The following is a 7,849-nucleotide window of genomic DNA, read 5'->3' as shown; positions in this document are numbered from 1 at the left end:
TCATTAATAATCTTCCAAAGGCACAGGTAGAAAATTGCAGTGGTGTTGGACGGCTTAGGGGATTGGGAGTAGGTTACAAGGCCCTTCAGTTATTGGACAGAGTCCAGCACAAGCTTAAGAGTGACTGAAGGCCATTACCATGAGATGGACTATGGAAAATAAATTCAGGCTCCCAGCTCCCACTGAAGCCTATGGAATTGATGGTGCTGTCACCTTGCAGTATTTGCTGCACATTTCACAGGATTGGTACCAAAAAGGAGAGCTTTGTGAAATAATTTGGGGCCAATCCTGCACAGCATGGCACAGGAATTGAATGATTAACATCTTTCTCCTTTACTCTCAACAGTTACAAGAGCTGCAAGTTTCAAATGTCTACTTTGGCTCTGATTAAATTAGGTATAACCTCTGAGTTTGTAAAGGTGTGATGTTAGTTTATGTAACTAACTTGATCTAATATACACCTAAAACTCTCAGCCAGGCAAAGCAAGTTGCGATGCAGCATGATCAAGTTAAAGCTTAGTAGGGAACAGCATAGCATCTGCTGAAGTACAGTTTGCCTTGTTTGAAGGAGAGCTTCAGAAGGTGTTACAGCTAATATGCTCTAATAATACACCTTTAACTCCTAATCCTCTAGACAAAGCCTTAGGGAAAGAGGCAGGAAGAGCAAGGGTTAGGGAGACAGACAACAACTGGGAGAGGTATAGTGAAAAGAACAGTGAGGGGGAAGGAAAGTGAGATGCTTTTAGCCATAAGGACTGAATCTTTCAAGACACCCACACCTGTGCACCTTTCAAAAGTGACTGAACTGAACTTTGAACCCTCCCTCCCCAGACCTCTTCCCTGCATTCCATCTACTGTCAGGATAGCAATCACATGTAGCTACTGGACAAGATATCCTTGATCCCCATGCACTTACACAAGTAAAATGACTTAAAGCAGAATGAGGAACAGCAACGCAAACAAACAAATTGTGAGGGTGAGTCCAGATTCTAAGCATCCACCATCTCAAGCTGTTTGTCATACAGTCCACAACCCAGCTGAGACCTCAGGAGCCAAAGCAAGGACAGCTAGCAGCAGAAACCAAATGCTGGGTGGAACAGAATTGAGGAGCAGTATTGAGGACAGAGGAGCAGCTGTCAACACCATTGTCCTTCCACAGATGCAAGGACTGAAGTGTGCTGTTCTGCCAAACACACATTATATACACATACCCACACACACTCTGTTGTGTTTGGGTGTATATAAACACCCTTCCCACAGTCATGGTCTTATATTAATTAATCAAAATCACTTGCTGAAGTGGAGGCCAAACAAGATATAAGCATACATTCCCATACTAGATCAGGACAATGAATTCCTGGAATTTGTTGTTCTGCCTCCTGCACTGACTTACTTCAGAGGAAAGAGGCTTTTTCTTAGATTGTAAACCTGGTAGGGGAGTGACTTTTTTTGTTCTGTGATTGTACAGCTCCTAGCACAATAGGGTCCTTGTCCATGACTGAGGCTCCTACACACTACCACAGTGCAAATAATAAATCCAGCAATGTGTAAAATACTCATAACAATGCTACACTGCTTGAAATTTGAAGAATGAGGAGAAAAGGGTTGCATTTCATTATGAGCTCAAAGATGACCACAGTTTTGTAAAACATTTTGTTAAAGCACCAGGATTGTGTGTGTAAACACAGCCTGTTTTCACTTCAAAAAAGTAGACCATTTTCAGGCAAACTGGGTGCAATTTATAAACCAAAAACCAAGGGGAGAATGTACTCAGTTTGGGAATAAAAGAAAGTTCTTCATAGAAACCATCCAACAATTCACTTTCTTTTTTAACCCAGCTTTTCAATGAGAAAAGAGCCATTTTGTTTAAACTGTCAATAAAGTGAAATTAAGAGGTGTGTGAACTTCCATAAGACAAAGTCTATGAATTTTGCACAGCTCTGCTAAAATCCAGGCAATATTAGACAAGCATTGTCTACCACACACAAACTCCCCAGTAGTATAAAATAACCTGAGGCACCCTTCTAACTGATTTGGGTTAGATTACAATGTGTGTAATGAGTTGACAATGCTAAATGGCAAAGACTGTTCTTACAAAGAGTCCAAGAGATCATAAAAGCATTGAGAAATCAAAATGACAATCTGAAAAACAATCTCAGATCAAGAAGTCTGATGTCTCCTGGCTCCAAGAGACCCAGTCTGGGAGGAATTCTTATAAAGAGGTTATCTTGTTGTGCTTAAATTCTGCCTGCATCTTGGTGTTATAAACACTTCAGGTTAAGAGTAGAGAATGCGGTCTTGTAGAACAGGGGACTGGGAGCCATGACTCCTGGGTTCTATTCCTGTTTCTGCCCCAGCTTGGTACACTATTTATTATTTGTACTGTGGTAGTTCCTAGCAGGACCCCACTGTGCAAGGCATTGTGCAAGGCATTGCACAAATACAGAATAAATGATGGCAATATCATTACATAGGATTTGTCGATAACATTGCATTCCACAATAATGAGCTGAAATCGTACATTGAAAGCATGCTGGCTAGGTAGAGCCTTTGCTCTCTATGCAGGACTGACTAAAGATCAAAAAGAAGTAATGCCAATTCTTTGCATTTTGTATAGTTCCCCACCAAGCCCATTTTTCTAAAACAAAAGTGCTTATGAAGAGAGCTGTTTTCCTTTCTAAAACTTTATTTTCAGGTGGCCAGAGGGACTGGGGGAATACGAAGAGCAGCACTTCCTCTGTTGAGGATGTATAACACAGCATCCCAGACATTACTTTTCAAAGCCAATCTAAAGTGCTCTCGTTAGAAGAGTTGTCTTCTCAGACAGAGCTGGGGGGATGCAAGGAGGGTTTGAAGAAAAGGCAAGTCACACGGTGGATGGGGAGTGAAATATTTGTATTTTATTTACACGTGGGAGAGAGGAAGTCCCTATGTGATGGATGGGATTGCAGAATGTGGGCTGGAGGGATGACTCTGTACTAATAAAAAAATTTAACAGAGAAAACATACAAAAATAACCAGGCTTGAGAGAAAGAACTGTCCAAATTTTCAAGGCCAAGATGCAGCACAGAAGGGATCAGACCTGGAAGTGCATCCAGCTTTTAATTTGATTTCATTGGAGAGAATTTTTCCCTACATGTCACAAAGTGTTAGCTCTTGGCTTGGCAAAAGTTGCCTTTGCTGAATATAAACTAATTCCCCTTAAACACACAAACAAAAAGATTCTAAAGCAATATATTGACAAATCATCTAATGTCTCTTACAATCAGTTGAGGACATGGACTAGACATATGCCTTGGCAGAGTTAAACAGGGTTAGGTGGGAGGTTTATATACATACATGCACAAATCAAGGAGTGTCTTGAGGTGATATTTCAGAGTCAGTGAAACAAAATTAAAGCACTTAAGTGAGGCTACCTCTTCCATCCCAAAGAAAACCTGCAAGGCCTTTTTGTGCCTTATTTATTAATGAATCAATTAAATCAAATAAACTTGAGAGTGGGGGAGAGGATGTTTCAAGATATGAGCCTGCTTGTTCCAAGTGCTGAGCAGCAGAACTTCAACTGAGGTCAGTGGGAATTGTAGGTCCACAGCACCTCTGAAAAATCAGACCCCATCTAATCTATGTGAGTGCTTACGTATCCCCCAAGACTGTAGCATCTGGCAAACAGAAGCTAAGGACACCATCCCTGCCCATCCTGGCTAATAGCCATTGGTGGACCTTGCATGCATGAATTTAATCTAGTTCTTCTTTGAACCTTGTTATAGTCTTGGCCTTTACAACATCTTCTGGCAAAGAGTTCCAACCTTGCTTTCGATCAGCCAAGTAAGAGGCTGATCGAAGACACACGCAGAGGAGAGTAGAAGTTACATCAGAAGGTAACTTCTTTACACAGTCAGTCATGTATCTTTCTACAGCTATGCTGCAAGGATGTCAAGAGTTAAGTTTCTAGCTCATAAACTAATGCCTTTTTAAAAAAATATGAAATTGTGCTTTCTTGCTTCAGCCTTGGCCAAACCAGTTGGGCCAGATGTCCTTACTGCTTACATTTGAACTACTTAACTTTCCATTGCCTTCTTTGTCCCCTTTTACACTTTATTTCCTTGCACAGTTTTCTCTGGTTTGAACTAGCTTTCACCACCCCTCCCCCAACACACACACCCTTCTCTTTTTGTGTGTCTTGTTGCTAGGGTATTCCTACCTGCTGGTCTAGAGATCACAAGATGAAACCTGAAAGTTGGCTTAAGATGAAGTGTTTATCTGCATTCAAGTGAAGGGAATTCTGTAGCGGCAGCAAGCTTCACTTTATAAGGCGAATGACTCCTTACCACTATTTACACAGGCAAAGTGTGCGCTTTCTGAGGCTTGAGGTCTGGATCCTGGCACTACCAATGTCCTGCTGTGTGTGTGAGCCCATGCATGCACACCCTGTTTCATCAGGAGATTGGGAGCATAATCCCCACTAAGCAGTAGGCTCGTGCATGATCCCTACTGCATTCAGACACTGGGAGTTTGTGTTATCTTCTAAGCACTCAGATTTCAGAGGAGACAGAGGCATGGGCACTTCATCCTGGTATTAATCCATCTTAAATACTATATTATTATTAATATCATCTCACTCTTATGTGGCTATAAGCACTTAAAGCTGTAGCTCTTATATACAGTAGGATAGATGCCGCTCTCAGATCCACATGTGCAACTCCTAATGGAATCAGCAGGAGACTCACATGCCTATATGAGGGCACTATTTGGACCCTTCGGTCAGCACCTCAAGCAGTATATAGTTCCCATCCTCAGAACCCAGTGGCTCAGAGTCTGAATCCTGAAAAGTTATAATTATGTTCCCGCACTCAGACGCTTTCAGTGCTCCCACTATGGGGCTGCTGCTATGCAAACAGCCTTTGGGTGATCTGACTATTTCAATCCATAGACTGATGAGCCAGCAGAGCACAGACACTACCATAAGAAACACTCACCAGCCTGCTTATCAGGATATTCTTGCTTCATCATAGAACTGGAAGGGAGTCCCCTGCACTCATGGTAGGACTAAGTATTATCTAGAACATCCCTGACAGGTATTTGTCTAATCTGCCCTTAAAAATCTCCCATGATGGAGATTCCACAACCTCCCTGGGCAATGTATTCCAGTGCTTAGTGACCCTGGCAGGTAGGAAGTTTTTCCTAATGTTCAACCTAAATTGTCCTTGTTGCAATTTAAGCCCATTGTTTCTTGTCCTATCCTCAGAGGTTAATGAGAATAATTTTTCTCCCTCCTCCTTGTAACAACCTTTCCGTACTTGAAAACCGTTATGTCCCTGCTCAGTCTTCTCTTCTCCAGACTAAACAAACCCAATGTTTTCAATCTTCCCTCACAGGTTACGTTTTCTAGACTTTAATCATTTTTGTTGCTCTTCTTTGTCCAATTTGTCCACATCTTTCCTGAAATGTGGTGCCCAGAACTGGACAGAATACTCCAGTTGAGCCCTAATCAGCGTGGAGTAGAGTGGAAGAATTACTATCCTAACCCTAATTATCAGGAATCCTAATTCTAGCTTTGGAATTACACATTTATTGACCAAATAGGTCATAAGATGACAGGCCACTTAAAAAGGCCTGTCACAACTCTGGGACTTGTAATTTTAGGCAATGGAGTGCTTCTCTGCTGCCATTAACTCAGAGGTAGGGCTTGTATTTTGAAAACATAACAATAGCCAAGTTACATGGGTAAGGAATTTTTCTATTACCTTTCCAGCAGTGCCACCTCCGGAAGATGGACCATCTCCAAAGATCAACACAGCACAGCTGGTCAGTGGCTATATTGTTTGTGGCTGTGGGAAGAAGATAATGGTAGGTGTTAATTTTATTTCCCCCCACACATCTCCCAACAGCTGTTGGTTTTCCAACAGGTTCATTACAGTTGCAACATCTATTAAAAATAGAAATGGCCCTAGTGATGCTGGAGAGACAAATCCAACCTATTGTCTGCCTATCCCTGTAACTGCAGGGTTTTATTGATTTATTATTAGTGAGCAGTAGCTAGTCATCTATCAGGCATGATAGAAATGCAAAATGTTCTGACTTTGTGTCTAAAACTATGTACATTCATATACACATATCTTGCACTGCACACAAAATATAATAATGATGATATTCAGGGCTGACAAGAGGAAGCAAAAGGGGGACAGTTGTACCAGGGGCCCTGAACTTAGAGCTCCCCCATAAACACCAGTAACGTCTGTGTATGGGAGAGATAGGAGCTCCAGCAAATGATGGACCAAGCTCCCAAATTTCTCTCAACGGGCCTGGTGCTGCTTTTGGGCCTTGACAAGGTTCCAGTGTGGTGTCGAGCACTGCACAATTTGGGGCACCCCTGATTTAAAGCCAGGCCCCAAGCCAACAACTAGGTCCCAAAGATTAACAGAAACACTCTGTCCTCGTGAACTGGCAAATTCAGGCATTTCCCCGTCTGCTGGTACTAGAACTTTCAGACACACGAAAAATGCCTTATCTCCTACATCGTGTCTGTATACGCTTGTTAAACTTGCTCTGATCAGGAAAACTTATGAACCGTTTCCAAATCAAGACAAATCAAAGTGACTGAAAAACTAGTACAGACCCACCAGTGTGACAGATATCCTATGAATGGAGGCCTTCTGGCTACATTGCAAATTTCCATCTCTCCTCTCCCTATAATCACTCGATCTATCTAGCCCCCAGGTCACAGCACCATACAGGAATATGTAGTTTGCATTCTTAATGGCAGTTGGTTCCTTATTCAGACATTAATTGGATTCCATTTAGCTTAAGATTATAATCATTCCATTTGTAAGGTGAGGCAAGAAATCACAAGTTTCAATTATGGATGAAAAATTGTGGGCTGGAGAAAAGAAACGCCAGCTGCAGAGATCACTTTCCCTACGTGCTTTGGCTATACTAGAAAGCCTGATGGAAATAATCTCTAGACTGAATGATGGTAGCTGAAGAAGTATGGACTATTGTGTGGTGTCCTTAAACCGCCATGAGATGTTATCTTCAAAGCTTATGAAGGATCATTTAAATGCTAACATCACTAAGCATGGCTATTTAGGAAACTCAACTGGAATCGACTTTGACTAGTTCAGTGCTGTTGGATTATTTTTGTATCTTGCCAGAAATTTTTAACAGAATGGCAATAAGCCACTTCATTGCTGCCTTATGCATCGGGTACACAGGACTGCACGCAATGCCTGGGCTACTCCATGCACTGAAGTGTCAAAAAAAATGCTATTCTGGGATAGCATCCTGGCTTTTATATAGCACCAAGGTGCAGTCATGTTTGAGGTGGAGAGTGGCAACTAGACTTGGTCAAAAATTTCTAGAATTTGCAATTTCAGTGGGAAAAATGGGTTGAAATTTCAACAAAAAATTTTGCAGAAATTCCATCCCAATTGGTTTCAACCAGATTTGGAGCTAGCTTGAAATTTTTGACAAAGTATTTAATAGAAACTTAAATTAAAACAAACACACACACAAAATAAAATGGTGACATTGGTGTGAAAACTAGGAACTTGGATACCAAAGTTTGTTGCCCACTAATTATAGCCCTGATTCTGCTCCTCCATAATTCTATGTGGAGAAGGGGATTGTCAGTGAATTCAAGGAAGCTGTCCTTACATGCAAGGAATTCTATTGACTTCAATGGGTTACTCATGAGTAACGGTTGTAGAACCAAGTCTTATTATTGAAGTCACTGGGACTACTCACATGAATAAAGTTTGCAGGATCAGGCCAATTGTTTGTAACGTAATACAGAAAGGTAAAGGGGAATAAAACCCAGCAGTCTCTCCCCATCACTGTCATAAAAGGTGCT

Source organism: Lepidochelys kempii, chromosome 22 (genome assembly GCF_965140265.1).
Source record: "Lepidochelys kempii isolate rLepKem1 chromosome 22, rLepKem1.hap2, whole genome shotgun sequence".
Lineage (NCBI taxonomy): Eukaryota > Metazoa > Chordata > Testudines > Cheloniidae > Lepidochelys > Lepidochelys kempii.
Note: the sequence above shows the minus strand (reverse complement) of the source record.